The following is a 16,443-nucleotide window of genomic DNA, read 5'->3' on the forward strand; positions in this document are numbered from 1 at the left end:
CGTGTTGTCCTGGGAATCCTACACTCTAGCTCCATCTGCATCCGTCTCTACTGACATCCACCAGTATTATTACTCCTCTTTGGGGCTCCCGTAGCGAGGTATAATCCAAGAGGATGGGTACCTCGAGGATCCTGCCCCTCATCATTTGTAGTCCATCTGACTACAGCTCGATGTCTCCCCACTTCCTCTCAAGTGGCATGTGAGCACTCATGGCACAGTCATGATTTGTATCCACTTCCTTTTCCACCCTTGTCGGCACTGCCTTGGTCTCAAAAGCCTCTCCTTTGCTTTTCTTCCTCGGACACTGGCTCGCATAGTGACCCAGTTCCCCACAGTTGAAGCATTTGACCTTGGAGAGGTCCTTCTTCTTTAATTTCTCCTACTTTCCCTCAAATGTTAGGGCAGTAGCATCCTCTTCCTCTTCTTGATTTTGATCCCCCTGTCGCTACTTCTTGCCTTGCTCACCCTTATAGTCTCTTCTTGGTGAAGAGCCGCCCACATTTCCTCCCAATCTGGAAGGATCGCCCTGCCCAGTATGCTATGGATAAACACCTCCCAGTCTTCAGAGACTGTGTTCAGGGTTGTTCTCACCATCAATTCTTCATCCGGCGTGGCCCCTATGGAAGTCAGTTGATCCCGGATCTCCTTCAATTTACCGAGGAAGGTGTTGATCTGTTCTCCCTTCTGCATCTAGTATGACCGCAATTGATTTTCTAGTAGTATCCTTCTCTGCACAGAAGTATGTTGGTATAATTTCTTTAGGGCCTCCCACATCTCATTTGTCGTGTCCTTTTCAGCAATATATGGTACTACATGGTCCTTGACCCCGTCAAGGATGATGCTCTTGGCCCTCATCATTGCCTCCTCGTACTTGTCGTTCTCAGCTGGGTCAATTGGGATCGCTATTGTCCTCAAGGCGAAGTGCTTGATACGATTCCTGTCTTGAATGGACAAGATTATGGCCTTCCAGACTACGAAGTTTGAGGCATCGTCTAGTCTGTCTTGATCTCTTACCCCGTTCACTGCCATCTCGCTGCTGCTCTACTTCCCTTCTGAAAGTTCTCGGTGTGACTCCCTCTGAGCCTCGATTTCCCTCCTGGAAACCCCTATGCCAATGTTGAGATGCCCCCACTCCAATCCTTAGTGCAACTACACCATTGACCCGCATTTCTTGGCTAGAAATCCTCGGCAGCAACTCCCTCCTCCTTGGTCTTGCCTTGTTAGGTATTGTTCTGACTACAGTACCCCACTAGCTTTCACTATGCAACTTACCCACATCCTCCTAAGCCCTAGCAAATTGAAGGTTAGAGCTTCTAGGCTCTGCACAATCTCGGCACCAACAAAATCTGCACCTCTTGGCCATGGCATCAATCCTTTCTGACTAAGGAACATGATCGGGCATTGTGTAGGTCGAGTCTGCTCCCCTCTGCCACTACGTTAATCCTCTTACTGGCTCAAACTTGATGACGCAGGCACTATGTCACCCCTTCCTTGCTGCTTCTCTGATAGGAACAACTTCTATCACTCGGGACAACTATTTTCTATTGTTGTTGCTCTGCTCGGCTGATGTCCTCAATTCTCCTATGATCTGCAACCATGCTCTGATACCATGTTGGAATTTCTAAGTCTAACCCATTAAAAACCCTTCATGTACTTTCTGATTTATTTCTACCTACTTGTTCTAATTAATTAACAAGTTATTTACCATGTAAATACTGAAAATAAATACAAGTACATTCTCAACACATTACAAATCATCAATTGAAGGAAACAAAACAAACACACAAGTGACACCGTTGTTTTTGGACCAATGTCCCTGGAAAACCCAATGCAGGAAAATCGGTGCAGCTATCTGAGGGTTTTAATTATTAAGCAGTTTCATAATACAATCTGGATGCCAAAACCGACTCACCCAATAAAGAATAATCTCGGCAATAGTACCTCTCAGTCAAAGACAGATGTTCTGGTTGAAACCCTGGATAAACACTCTTACAGCTCCCAGCTCCAATCTGCCCCACAAAAAACCCCAGCGTCAGCCTCTAAGGATTGCGTCAACCCTTTCTGGCCCAGCATCTACCCATGGTCACCCTAGCTCGCCCTGCGTCAGCCTCTAGAGGCACTATGTCAGCCCTTAGAGCCTCTACGTCACCCACGTTGGCTCTCTAAGGCACCACACAACTCCTAGCTACCTCTATGTGAGCCCTGGTTGCCTCTACGTGAGCCCTGGTTGCCTCTGTATGAACCTCTGGCTGGCTCTGCGTCCCTCTCTCTCAGCTTCTGTGCTGACCCTCCTGGTATTATCTCTACCTCTCTGCTTTTGTATTCATTGCCCCTCAGCTGCAACTCTGATCACTCTTTCGACTTCCTCAACAAACCCTGCCCCAGAAAATCAAAATCTTGATCAACTCCGTGTGTTCTCCAAGTGGCCCTCAAGCCTCCTCTTATACTTTTCTCGTTGACAATTCAACAGCCGATATTAAGTCCCTAATCAACGGCTAAGATTAACTCTGGATTGATCCATGATTTTTGGACTCTTCTAACACAATTCTATATTAATACACCTTAGTATTTTATTTTCCCTAAGTTTAGAATTAGGGACTCCATTAAAAATATTAATTATTTTAATATCTCTCAAACTGCTTAGAATCTACCCAAACCATTTCTGGGTATTGGAGATATCATGTCCCTTAGACTCTCCATTAAGTTTCTAGGCTAGAGCACATCCGATGCTACCCCAAATCAACAGATAACCCTACAATATACTTATGCTTGATGGAATAATCTATCATTCTGCAAAGGTCAAATTTAATGATATCCCAGCATTACTGATAAAAATGTGTTGAGAAGTTATACAGACTTGGAGCTTTATCTGGATTGAAAGAAAGTAAGACATTCCATACCACCTCTTCCATAATACGGTGTAGAAGAGCCTCATTATGCTCTTTGGAAACCAGATGAGGAATATTCTCCAACATATCACACACAAAATTATGCTCCTGGATCGAACAATGGGGAGCATAATTGCCCAACCCTATCGAAAGAATGGTCCTAGTTTAATCAGTGTTAGTGGTTCTTCATGTGTTCAAGTTTTTGGCTCTTTTGGATCCTGTGGATATTAGAGGAAAAATGACACAAGTGATCAAATGTTTTATGTGGCAAGGAGGCAAGGAGGTTTCCTTAGATAGAACACCAAAGGACACCGCTCACAAACATATCACAGATCAGTACACCAGTATTCTTGACGTGGTTAAAACCCTCAAAGAAGGAAACCATCCACGGCATGAGCCAATGCAGCCACTTCAGGCAATTTATTATTTTGAAATAAAGAAAATTTACATAAGCTTCTCTCATGAACGGTCACCTTACAAATGACCCTCCATGCTCTTTAAATAGAGATCATAGACCAATCGGGTGTTAAGCCACAGATCAAGTGTCAGTAATACCGAGGAGAGAATGAACCGTTAGATCACTTCATGTCTAGAACATATCATGACCGTTAGATTGTAAGTTACAAAAAATACATACTAAAGAAACACACTTTGCCTAACTATACACTAGACCAAGTTATACTTAATTATTTCCTATGTGTTGGAATATCCTAACATCCCCCCTTAAGAACAACTTGGGATAGGATTGAAGGATGTACAAAGATGACACAATAGGAGAAGGAATGAGGCATTAGATCCTATCCCACTTTAGTGACAACTTCCTGAACTCCAACCATAAATCAAAGTTTAGTAAACTTCGCCTCTGTGAGAGCCTTTGTAAAGATGTCTACAACTTGATCATCGGTTGAACAATATCGCACTTCAAGAACATGGTCATGAATGAGATTTCTGATGTAGTGCATGTGTAGTTCAATGTGTTTTTTTCACTGATGTTGGACTGGATTTTTGCATAGTTGAATGGAACTTTGATTATCACACCAAAGTGTAGTTGGATCTTGCTGTTGTAAACCAAACTCTGACAGGATCTGACGAAGCCACAGGGCTTCCTTACTAGCTTCAACAACGCCATGATACTCTGCTTCTGCTGAATAAAGAGAAATGGAACTTTTTTTCTTGCAAGCCCATGTAATAGGTCTGGAACCAAGAGTGAAGACATAACTTGCAATAGACTTTCGATCATCAGGGTCACCAGCCCAATTAGAATCAGTGAAACCAACCAATGGAGGAGATGCTTCTACACTGTAATGAATCCCAAATTGAACTATACCTCAAACATAACAAAGTATTCTTTTAGCTACTTTCCAATGACTTTCATGTGGGTTTTGCATAAATTGGGCAACAAGGCCAACATCAAAGGAAAGGTCAGGATGGGTATGGGTCAGATACAAAAGTTTTCCAACAAGCTGACGGTATAAGGTAGCATCAACTTCAGGGGAAGTGCAAGTGACTGAAAGTTTGGCTCCAGACTGAAAGGGAGAAGGGGCTGGCTTACATTCTTCCATGTCTAAGTGGTGTAGAAGATCACATGCATACTTGGACTGGGAAAGGGAAATACATTCTTTGGATTGCAAGACTTGAAGACCAAGAAAATAATGCAAGTTTCCTAACTTTGCCATTTCAAATTGCTTTTTAAGGTTGGACTTCACATGGTTTAGAAGGTTGGGATCACTACCATTAAGGATAAGATCATCAACATAAAGAATAAGAATGATAAGAGACTTACCCACTTTCTTGGTGTAGACAGTATTGTCAGAATGACACCTAGAAAAGCCAGTATCTAAAATAAATCTATCCATTTTGGCATGCCAAGCCCGAGGAGCTTGCTTGAGACCATAAATGGATTTCTTAAGCCGACATACAAGGCTGGAGTCTATTTGTATAAGGCCAGGAGTTTGTTCCATATATATTTCTTCATGCAAGTCCCCATGTGAGAAGGCGGATATAGCATCCATCTGATGGACTTCTCATTTGAAAGAGGCAACAAGGGAAAGAACAAGGCGGATAGAGTTCATTTTGGAAACAGGGGAGAAGGTTTCAGTATAGTCAATGCCTTTAACTTGTGAAAAACCCTTAGCAACAAGATGAGCTTTATGTTTATCAAATTTTCCATTTGGTCCAAACTTGGTTCTATAAACCCATTTGCATCTAACAAGTTTTTGTCCCTTTGGAAGAGGAACAAGGTCCCATGTATCATTTGCCAATAATGAATGATATTCTTCATTCATAGTTGTGTCCCAATCTGGATGGCCTAAAGCTTCTGCAAAGGTGTCAGGATCATAATTCCCTGAAGCTTGAGCCAGTAAAGAAGAGGCTTTATCAAACTGAGAACATGTATGATGTTGATCTATAGAATCACCTACAAGAGCACCTGCTGCATCCTGAGTAGCGCAAACCCATTTTGGAAGCTGAGGAGCTGAAGGAGGATCCCGAAAGGGGGGGATTGTCATCCTTGTTGTCATCATCTGAAGAATAAACATTTTCAAAAGTAGAAGGGATAGAGAGAGGTGGCACATCCGTCGAACTAGGCTCGTACGCCGATATATTTTCAGCAAACTTTACATCTCTTCTAATGATAACATTTATGGATTTAGGTTGAAGAATTCTATATCCTTTGACATCTTCAAAATATCCAACAAAAATACATTTTTCACTCTTAGGTTCTAAGGCTTTATGTTTCTCATCTAGAATATGGGCCCATGCTTCACTTCCAAAAACACGAAAGTGACTTACATTTGGTTTTTGAGCTTCATGCTCCTCCTGGAGTGATATTCTTTAAAACCTTAGTAGGAGTGTGATTTACTATGTAATTTGCACAGTTAATTGCTTCTACCCAAAAATTAAGACTAAGTCCTTTAGATTGAAGCATACAATTAGCCATTTCCTTTACTTTAAGGTGTGATTCTTCCGTTGAAAAGTGTGCAACAAGAAATGCTTGTTGAGAATGCAACAAGATGATGGAGATTAGTGGAAAGGAGTCACCTTCACTAAGTGGGCCCGCAGGAAAATTGTGGCGCAAGTTCTATTTTTGGATCCCAGCAGGGATGATCACAGCAGGAGTGACCACAGCAGGGATGATCACAGCAGGAGTGATCAAAGTCTATTTTTAGACTGGTTGTCAAAAATAGAAAAGTCAAATATTATTGTCTCATAATAATATTTGGACTATAAACTTGATCTTATTCTCTTGGAGCACTTCAGTTTGAGCTACAGGTGTGGCACATGCAGCTGTCAAAAGGAAATACATTTTTCTTATGAGTCAGTTGAGTTGTTGCATGCATGACTTTAGTTAGAACTCAATCGGTTGAGTTTGGTGGAGTTGATTGTAGAGTTGATGGAGTTGTGTTCAGTTTGACTTGGTTAAACTAGTTGTAATTAGTCTAACTGCAAATAGACTAATGATGAGTTGTTAAACTAATTATTAACTCATAATGCAACTATAGAATACATCAGTTAACTCAGTTGCATGTCAGTGCATGTTCAGTTCAACAGGGACAGGTGTTAGAGGATCATATTGCTATCAGTTGTGACTATAGTTGTGCATGAGGATTTGCACAATCAAATGGATTGAGTATGCCAATGAATTGGCCAATACCAAGTATTATAGCCTCTGCTCACGCCTTTCCCAGAGTGAGTGATTCTTTGGAGGTTAAATACGAGTTTGGTAAACCATTCTCATTCAATTCTTGAGCAGGTATTGAGTTGTGGAGGCAGGCAAGCAACAGGGGAGATTTGGAGATCAGATCTGAGCTGTATTGTGTGTAGCATGTGGAGATAGTATTGAGTACTTGTGAGGAGTATTGTACTATGTATTGTTACATTATTCAATCACTATAATATATAAATAGTTGGGGTTTTTAGCGAGATGCTTTCCCCGGGAAAATATTGTGTTGATATGTGTGATTGATGCTTCTATGTACGCTTGTGAATGTTTCTGCTTCTGTAAATTGATGATCAACGTAGAGGAGGTTATGTATTATGCATGTTCTGCTTATAAGTGTATAATCAGGATAATCTCTGTGGATATGTGTCATATTATTCAAAATTTCTACATGGTATCAGAGCCAAGTTTGATTTGTAGAAGAGATTTTTACAGGATATCAAGCGAGGATTGATCATCAGATCTATTATTCAGAAAGTGTTTACATTTTATTTCTTCAGGCAGAGTCTGTAATCGGGCCAGGTAGCCTCTGGATTCATCCTTCTTTTGGAAGGTGAGATATTCGGTGAATGCCCAGACAGTCAATCTCTGTACAAGAAATACCTTGTTTCTCACGAATTTTAGATCAGAAGCGGTTGAGTTTTTTGAGCTGTGGAATGGCACTCAAGGATAAAACTCAGAAACATTAAGTGTGAGAATGGAGACAGTATGCCCCAGTATCTCACGAAGTTCACCCAATGCTGGGATGAGCTGGGAAGTGTGGGGGTGATTGTCGGATGAGGATATGGTGAGTCTAGCACTCCTTGACCTTCCTAAGAGTTGGCATAGCTACCAGGACTCGGTGAATGGAAGGGAGAAACTACCAAATTGGGAACGATTATGGTCGGATTTGATGTAGGAGGAGATTAGACGGAGCACCAGAGACATTTCTTCATCTATGCATGATGAGGAGAACTGTGACTTACCGAGCAAGGTGAAGAAGGGGAAGGGGAAGGTTTCTCTTTCCAAATCCAGTTCTTCCAGTGGTGGGAAGAAGGTTGACAAATCGAAAGTGCAATGCTTTCGTTGTTATGAGGAGGGTTCACGGGTCAAGAACTTGTATGCTCTTGAGGTTCAAGATGCATGCAAAGCCTTGAGTAGCGAGGCAATTGATGGAGACTTGGTGGTTGAGAGGGAAGGTATGTTACCTTTCAACATGCAGAGCCAGAAGAAGTCTCGGACAATTGTGGAGGAGCCACGATTGGTGCAGCAGCTTCAGGAGGTTCTGGAGCAACCACAACAAGGGAAGCTGAGAGGAGATCGAGCAGAGACATCTACTCATGCAGAGACCTCCAGTAGGGGGAAACTTCGAGCCAGGTGGGCAGAGGGATCACATGCAGCCATACCTCCAAGTAGGAGGTGGGGTGATGTGGATTGATCGTCCCAAGGAGGAGGGGCAGGATCCTTGAGGTACCCAACCTCTTGGATGAGACCTTGCTACGGGAGCCCTGATGTGTAGTAGCAGGAACTGACTGATTGGGTAGAGACAGATGCGGATGGAGCGGCAGAGAGAGCGACAGTGCAGGGAATCCCAGGACAGCGCATAGCTAGCAGGCTGCAATAATGCAAGAGGCACAAGTGTTTTGCACAGTGCTAGGTGGCATAAAGAGGTGTGCAATGGTTCGAGATGCATGGAGATGTTGCAGTAGCACAGATGTCAGAGAGGGAGCACTTGTCAGCAGCAGGTAGAGCTTCAACATCACAGGGTGTTTCTAGCCCAACAGGGAGGTCAGTTGGGAGGTGCAGTGCGGATGCAATGCTGGGAGATAGAACTAGCAGCAGCACAGATGCAGTCAGAGATCAAAGTGACAGAGGCTAGAGCAGTCAGATACTGAAGAGCATAGAGATGTAGAGTTTTCAGTCGACAGAGGCAATAGCAGTCAGAGACTTTGATGACAGAGCAAGTGGACCGGCCATATGTGTTGCATGGAGAACATTCCAGAGTTACAGGATCGGGTTTGAGAGGAAGCCTTTCTTGTTGAGAGGGAGTGTTGAAAAGTGTGCAACAAGAAATGCTTGTTGAGAATGCAACAAGATGATGGAGATTAGTGGAAAGGAGTCGCCTTCACTAAGTGGGCCCGCAGGAAAATTTTGGCGCAAGTTCTATTTTTGGATCCCAGCAGGGATGATCACAGCAGGAGTGACCACAGCAGGAGTGCCCACAACAGGAGTGATCACAGCAGGAGTGATCAAAGTCTATTTTTAGACTGGCTGTCAAAAATAGAAAAGTCAAATATTATTGTCTCATAATAATATTTGGACTATAAACTTGATCTTATTCTCTTGGAGCACTTCAGTTTGAGCTACAGATGTGGCACATGCAGCTGTCAGAAGGAAATACGTTTTTCTTATGAGTCAGTTGAGTTGTTGCATGCATGACTTTAGTTAGAACTCAATCAGTTGAGTTTGGTGGAGTTGATTGTAGAGTTGATGGAGTTGTGTTCAGTTTGACTTGGTTAAACTAGTTGTAATTAGTCTAACTGCAAATAGAATGATGAGTTGTTAAACTAATTATTAACTCATCATGCAACTATAGAATACATCAGTTAACTCAGTTTCATGTTAGTGCATGTTCAGTTCAACAGGGACATGTGTTAGAGGATCAGATTGCTATCAGTTGTGACTATAGTTGTGCATGAGGATTTGCACAATCAAATGGATTGAGTATGCCAATGAATTGGCCAATACCAAGTATTATAGCCTCTTCTCACGTCTTTCCCAGTGTGATTGATTCTTTGGAGGTTAAATACGAGTTTGGTAAACCATTCTCATTCAATTCTTGAGCAGGTATTGAGCTGTGGAGGCAGGCAAGCAGCGAGGGAGATTTGGAGATCAGATCTGAGTTGTATTGTGTGTAGCATGTGGAGATAGTACCGAGTACTTGTGAGGAGTATTGTACTATGTATTGTTACATGATTCAATCACTATAATATATAGATAGTTGGGGTTTTTAGCGAGATGCTTTCCCCGGGAAAATACTGTGTTGATATGTGCGATTGATGCTTCTATGTACGCTTGTGAATGTTTCTGCTTCTGTAAATTGATGATCAACGTAGATGAGGTTATGTATTATGCATGTTCCGCTTATAAGTGTATAATCAGGATAATCTCTGTGAATATGTGTCATATTATTCAAAATTTCTACATCTTCCTTTCAACTACACCATTTTGTTGTGGAGTATATGGAACAGTGTTTTGCAATTGAATTTCATGCTTAGTGCAAAATTTGATGAATTTGATGTTAACATATTCTCTGCCATTATTAGATCTTAGCTTACGAATATGATGTCCATATTGTTTTTCAACAAATGCTTTAAAGGCCAAGAACATGTTAAAGACTTCACTCTTGAGTTTTAAGAAGTATACCCAAGTGTGTCTGAAGAAATTATCAATGAAAGTTAAGAAATACTTGTAGCTAGAGAATGAAACAGCTGGAAGTGGACCACATAAATCACTATGCACAAGCTGTAAAGGGGTTGAGGCGTGCCAAGAGGCACGTTTTTCAAAACTATCCCGATGATGTTTTTCGAGTACACATTTGGAACAAACACTATCTCTACAAGATACCATAGGAAGACCTGTCACCATATTTTATTTACATAGATTTTTAAGGGAGTGATAGTTTAAGTGACCAAATCGCTCATGCCAAAGTTTGCTCACTTCATCATTATGAGCAACAAATACTGAGGGAAGAGTTTATGACCCAAAGTTGTTAAACTTATACAACCTTATAGAATCATCAACAATGTCAGTAGCTAAAATATGTCTAGGATCTCTTAGGTCCTTAATTGCAACATCATGAGGTGAAAATTCAATGGTTTTACCTTCACCTGAATGAGTTATCTGATATATAGATAGAAAGTTGCAAGATAAGGTAGGAACACATAATACATCAGTAAATTGACCATTCTCTAGATGAATAGTTCCAGTCCCTACAACTCTAAGAGATCTATCATCACCAACATATATATTTTTGGTGTTACAATCATTTAAAGAATAAAACATGGCTTTGTTTTTGGCCATGTGATAAGAAACTCCAAAATCAATGAGCCACTCATGAGAATGAGAAGAATAAGATACATTTAGTGTGTAACCAAACCGAAATGCTTGACAACCACATGCAGAAAGTGTTATTCCTAGAGATGAAGTTGAAGTTGAAGAGTGCTCCAAATGGATGTTATGCTTCTTCATCGCTGCTTCCAAGGCTTCCAACTTCTTAAAGCATTTGGATTCTAAGTGGCCACCACGATTACAAAAGTTGCAATGTCTATCAATCTTCTTCCATTTGTTTTTAGTTTCCTTATCATTTTGTTGAGTTTATTTTTCGTTGTGAGACTGAAATTGCTTAGGATCCTTGTTTAGTTTAGGACCATTCTTTTTAGGATGTTGCTTCTTAGGATTCTTTGAACTTGGTTGCTGCTAGGATGCTAAGGCTTTCTTAGAAGAGTTTCCAATATTAAGAAGACCAAGATGTAAGAGTTTTTCCTACTCTCTTATTAAAGAATCATAAAAATCATCAAAAGAGGGGGACTTGTAGTCTTGTCCTTGAGAAATAAAAGCTTCTCTAGTAGAATGGAAGGTGGAAACAAACCCTGAGTAGGTTGGTCCTAACTTAGTAAGATTGGAATAGATAAGGCTACGATCTTCTTTCTTAACCTTAACACCTTCCAATAGAAGTCTAAAGGTCTTGAACTTGGACAAAAAATATTCAATGGAAGAAAAATTATTGGGGTCCAACGTAAGCAACTCATTTTTGGGTTGATGGGCTCTAATTTCATTTTTAATTCCAAAAACTTTATTGAGTTGTTTCATTGCTTCATCGGGGGTATCAATTTCTGTGATATGGAATATAAGGTCTAGAGAAACAGACATCCCTATCAACCCATGTGTTTGATCTTGCTTATTTTATCATTTGGTTTTCTTATCTTCATCTTTAGGTTTAGACTATTGGCTTGAGTCTATTTTGTAAAGACATTTACTTCTGAGTAAATCCACAATGTAGGATAGTCATTGGAAGTAGTTGGTGCTATCAAGAATAACTAGGCACGGAATTTCCATTTTTTTGAAATTGAAGTTGTAGATTGTGAAACTAAGTGTTCCAATGGAAAGATCTCCAAACATTAAGCCGATTAAAAAAAATGGCTCTAAAAACAACTTCCGAATGAAGAAGTTATGACTTTTTGAATAAAGGTTGTTGAAGATGCTGACAAACCACGTGAATGTTGGGAAGTAAATAATAATGTTATATTTAAAAAAAAATTCTCCCCCTTTCCAAACTTAATCTAATTAGCTCACTTAAAAAAAAAAAATTAAAAAATTATGTGACCCACTTTTAATAAGTGAAAGTCACTTTTATAATGGTACTTTATGAACTATCCACTAAATTGTAACTTAAATAAAAAATAAAATGACTTTAAAATTATAAGTGACTCACTTTTTATAATGGGTGAGAACACTTTTACATAAAGTAACTTTAAAACATAAGTTGCATGTGTTTTTTGAAAAAAAAACTCAACAAAAAAGCTTGCACCTAAGATCTCTATTCTCATAAAGTAACTTTGGACCAAGTGAGCTAGTTTAAAAGATTAGTAATTTTTGTAAAGGATGAAGATTTTTTTTTTTTTTTTTTTGGTGTGCTTACTTCAAAAACCCCTTTTTGCCTACAAAACAAAAAAAAAACAACCACACAAACCAAACGAACAAGCAAAAGCCTTACGACTTAAAGTTAGATTTGGCTGAAAACTATATATTTTCCTCAATGTTTATGATTTTCTAAGATCACACTAAGGCACAACGGAAAAGAGCATACACATGAGAAAAATCATTTCTTTCTGCTTTTTGATTTTGCCCAAATTGCACAAAAAGTCACGGGGCAAAGAGCATACACAAAAATGAAAGGTATAAATTTGGTTATAAAAGACATATATAGAAGACTATAAACTGAAATAAACAGAGAGATAAATAACTATAACTGCAAATAAAGACCGTATACCTCAAGATCCTAAAAGTGACGTAGCTAGGGCGACTGTAAACCTTTTCTCATGAAACGAAAGGGGTACCTCACTGGAACAGATGTTCCTAACACAATAGAGCAGTCATCTCGGCCTGAAAGTGGTTAGAAACAATAGATCTAGGAAATGACAGCCGGATGCAATTGTATCGACTTCGGATTTGGATCACCAATGGATGCGGCCCTTGAATTGCTTTGATATGATGTAGGAATTTACAGGGTAAGTTCCTTAGATAGAACACCAAAGGACACTGCTCACAAACAGATCACAGATCAGTACACTAGTATTCTTGACGTGATTAAAAGCCTCAAAGAGGGAAACAGTCCATAGCCTTAGGCAACATGGCCACTTCAGGTAATTTATTAATGTAAAAGAAAGAACATTTACATAAGCTTCTCTCATGAATGATCACCTTACAAATGACCCTCCATGCTCTTTAAATAAATATCATGGACCAATCGGGTGTTAAGCCACGGATCAAGTGTCGGTAATACCGAGGACAAAATGAACCATCGGATCACTTAATGTCTAGAACATATTGTGACCGTCGGATAGTAAGTTACAAAAAATACATAGTAAAGAAACACACTTTGCTTAACTATACATTAAACCAAGTTATACTTAATTATTTCCTATGCGTCGAAATATCCTAACAAAAAAATACAAAAAAAATACATTTGGTTCATTGGAATGTAGTAGACTCCCAAAAGCTTCAAGTGACTTAGAGATAAGAGACCCAACTTTGATGAATATAACACTTGGAGTAAATATGGTCTATAGGTTGGTGTCAAGTCCCAATGATTAGCGTAAACAATTAATCCACAAAAAATACCTTGTAGGAGAAATATAGTCTAGCATCTATCATGATCCAAACAACGTAGGAGGCTCTCAACTATGGAGGTTGTTGGTAGTTTCCATAATGGGGAAGCTCCTGCTTAGATCTAATGACAACCTTCTTTTGCTGTGAGAGTGGTATTTAATTAGAGGAAACAATCATTGTTCAATATTTCCACGTGGACATAGGATGGTCACTTACATGCCTAGTAATTAGGAATTGTCCCCAATAGGTTGATGGAGTTTGTGAAGATCTTGGTCTCATATCTAGCTAGATGTGCTCCGTTCGATCCAAATCAACATGAAATTTGAGGATGGGGCTTTGCTACAAACATTGTCAAGCAGGGGTATGTTGCCTTGCTCTTTCATCAATCAATGCCCCCCACCAATAAGTTGTTGAAGAAAATTTGGAATGTGGATAGTTTTCCAAAGATAAATATTTTTTTTTGAACATTAGCTCATAAAATATCCCTAGTGCTCAAAATATAATGAATGGAGGAATTATGGGACCATCATGGTGTGTTTTGTGTAAGAGTGCACAAGAATCAATAGATCATGTCTTCTTGGACTTCCCCTTCTCCCTAACTGTCTGGGGAGTTGTATTATCTGACTCGATAGCAAGAGTATGTTGGCCATCAACTATTTAGGAGCTACTAGGAAAATGGGATCGATGTTACTGTTAGGATATTCCGACACATAGGATATAGTTAAGTTCAACTTGGTCTAGTATAGAGTTAGGTTAGAGTTAGGTAAAGTGTGTTTCTTTACCGTTGTACATTTTGTAACTTACAATCCGACAGTCACGATATGTAGTGATCCGACGGTTCACTCTCACCTCGGTATTACCGACACTTGATCCGTGGCTTGACACCCGATTGGTCCATGAGTTCTATTTAAAGCGCATGGAGGGTCATTGTTCGGGTAATCCGTGCATGAGAGAAGCTTATGTAATTTTTCATTCTTTGATTAATAAATTGCCTGTAGTACCCACGTTGGGACAAGCCGTGGACTGTTTCCCTCCTTGCACTCTGAGGGTTTTAACCACGTCAAAAATACTGGTGTATTGATTTGAGATCTGGTTGTGAGCGGTGTCCTTTTGGTATTCTTTCTGTGGAACTTACCCTGTAAATTCCTACATGGTATCAGAGCTATTTGAGGGCCGCGTCCGTTGGTGATCCAAATCTGAAGTCGGTAGAACTGCATGCGGCTGTCGTTTCCTAGATCTGCTGTTTCTAACTGCTTTCGGGCCGAGAGGACTGCTCTGTTGCATTCGGAGCATCTGTTCCAGTGAGGAACCCCTTTCGTTTCACGCGAAAAGGTTTCCGGTAGCCCTAGCTGCGTCATTTTTCAGATCGGGAGGTATACAGTGTTTCTTTTGCAGTTTACTGTTATTTTCTCTCTGCTTATTTCAGTCTCAGTTTATTTAGCCTTTTTTTTTAACCGGATCTATACCTTTCATTTCTGCGTATGCTCTTTGCCCTGCGACTCTGTGCGATCTGGGCAAATCAGAAACAGAAAGGAAGGATTTTTCTCATGCGTATGCTCTTTTCCTTGCACTTTAGTGTGATCTCGGAAAATCAGAAACATTGAGAAAAATATTTAGTTTTTCGGCTAAAGCTAACTTTGAGATTTTTTTTTTTAAATTTCTAGTTTTTTGGCTAAAGCTAACTTCGAGCCGCAAGGTTCGTTTTTCTTTGCATATTCGTGTTGGGTTTTGTGTTTTGTGTTTTGTGTTTTGTAGGGAAAAAGAGCTTTCTCAAGGCAAACACGCAAACCAAGGCCCCCCCCCCCCTCTCTCTCTCTCTCTCTCAAATTTTTTGTATAGATCAATTGGTTCAAAGCTATTTTAAGAGAGTAGAGGTCTTGGGTTCAAGTCTCCATTTTGTGGGGGCGGATTTTTTCATTCCCGCACATTCGCGCACTTTGCCGGCAACGTCAACAATTTTTTTTCAAAAAGCCATAACTTCTTCATCCGGAAGCCTTTTTTAGAGCCGTTTTTTTTAAAACCGCCTATTTTTTCGAGATCTATCCGTTGGAACACTTACTTTCAGCATCTTCAGCTTTAGTTTTTTTTTAAAATGGAAAGTCCATGCCAAGTCATTCTTGACAGCACTAACTACTTCCAATGGGTAGAATACATGGAAGATTTACTTAGAAGTAAAGGTCTCTTCAGAATAGCCACAAACCAAGAGAAGAAACCAAAAGATGAAGACAAGGCGGCAAAATGGGAAAATAGACAAGATCAAGCACGTGGTTTGATAGGGATGTCTATTTCTCCTGATCTTAGATTCCACATTGCAGGACTTGAGACTCCTCATGAAGCATTAGAAAAACTTGCTAAAGTTTTTGGGATTAAAAATGAAATTAGAGCCCATCAACTTGAAAATGAGCTGCTTACTTTGGATCCTAATAATTTTTCTTGCATTGAAGATTTCTTGTCCAAATTCAAGACCCTTAGATATCTCTTGGAAGGTGTTAAAGTTAAGAAAGAAGATGGTAACCTTATTTATTCCATCCTTACTAAGTTGGGACCAGCCTACTCTGTATTTGTTTCCACTTTCCATTCTACAAGGGAAGCTTTCATTTGTCAAGGACAAGACTACAAGGCCCCTTCCTTTGACTCCTTTTGTGATTCCTTAATAAGAGAACAAGAAAAACTCTTACACCTTGGTCTTCTTAATCTTGGAAACTCTTCCACGAAAGCGTTAGCCGCCCAGCAGCAACCAAATTCAAAGAATCCTAAGAAGTCATATCCTCAAAAGAATGGTCCTAAACCATCTCAGCCTCAAAATGAAAGATCATTTCAGCAAAATGATAAGACCAATAAAAACAAATGGAAGAAGACTGATAGACATTGTAACTTTTGTAATCGAGATGGCCACTTAGAATCTAAATGCTTTAAGAAGATGGAAGCCTTGGAAGCCGCAATGAAGAAACATAACATCCATGTAGA

The sequence above is a fragment of the Pinus tabuliformis genome, chromosome 5_2 (assembly GCF_031772625.1).
Source record: "Pinus tabuliformis cultivar Carrire ecotype Pingquan chromosome 5_2, CPIR1, whole genome shotgun sequence".
NCBI classification, from domain to species: Eukaryota; Viridiplantae; Streptophyta; class Pinopsida; order Pinales; family Pinaceae; genus Pinus; species Pinus tabuliformis.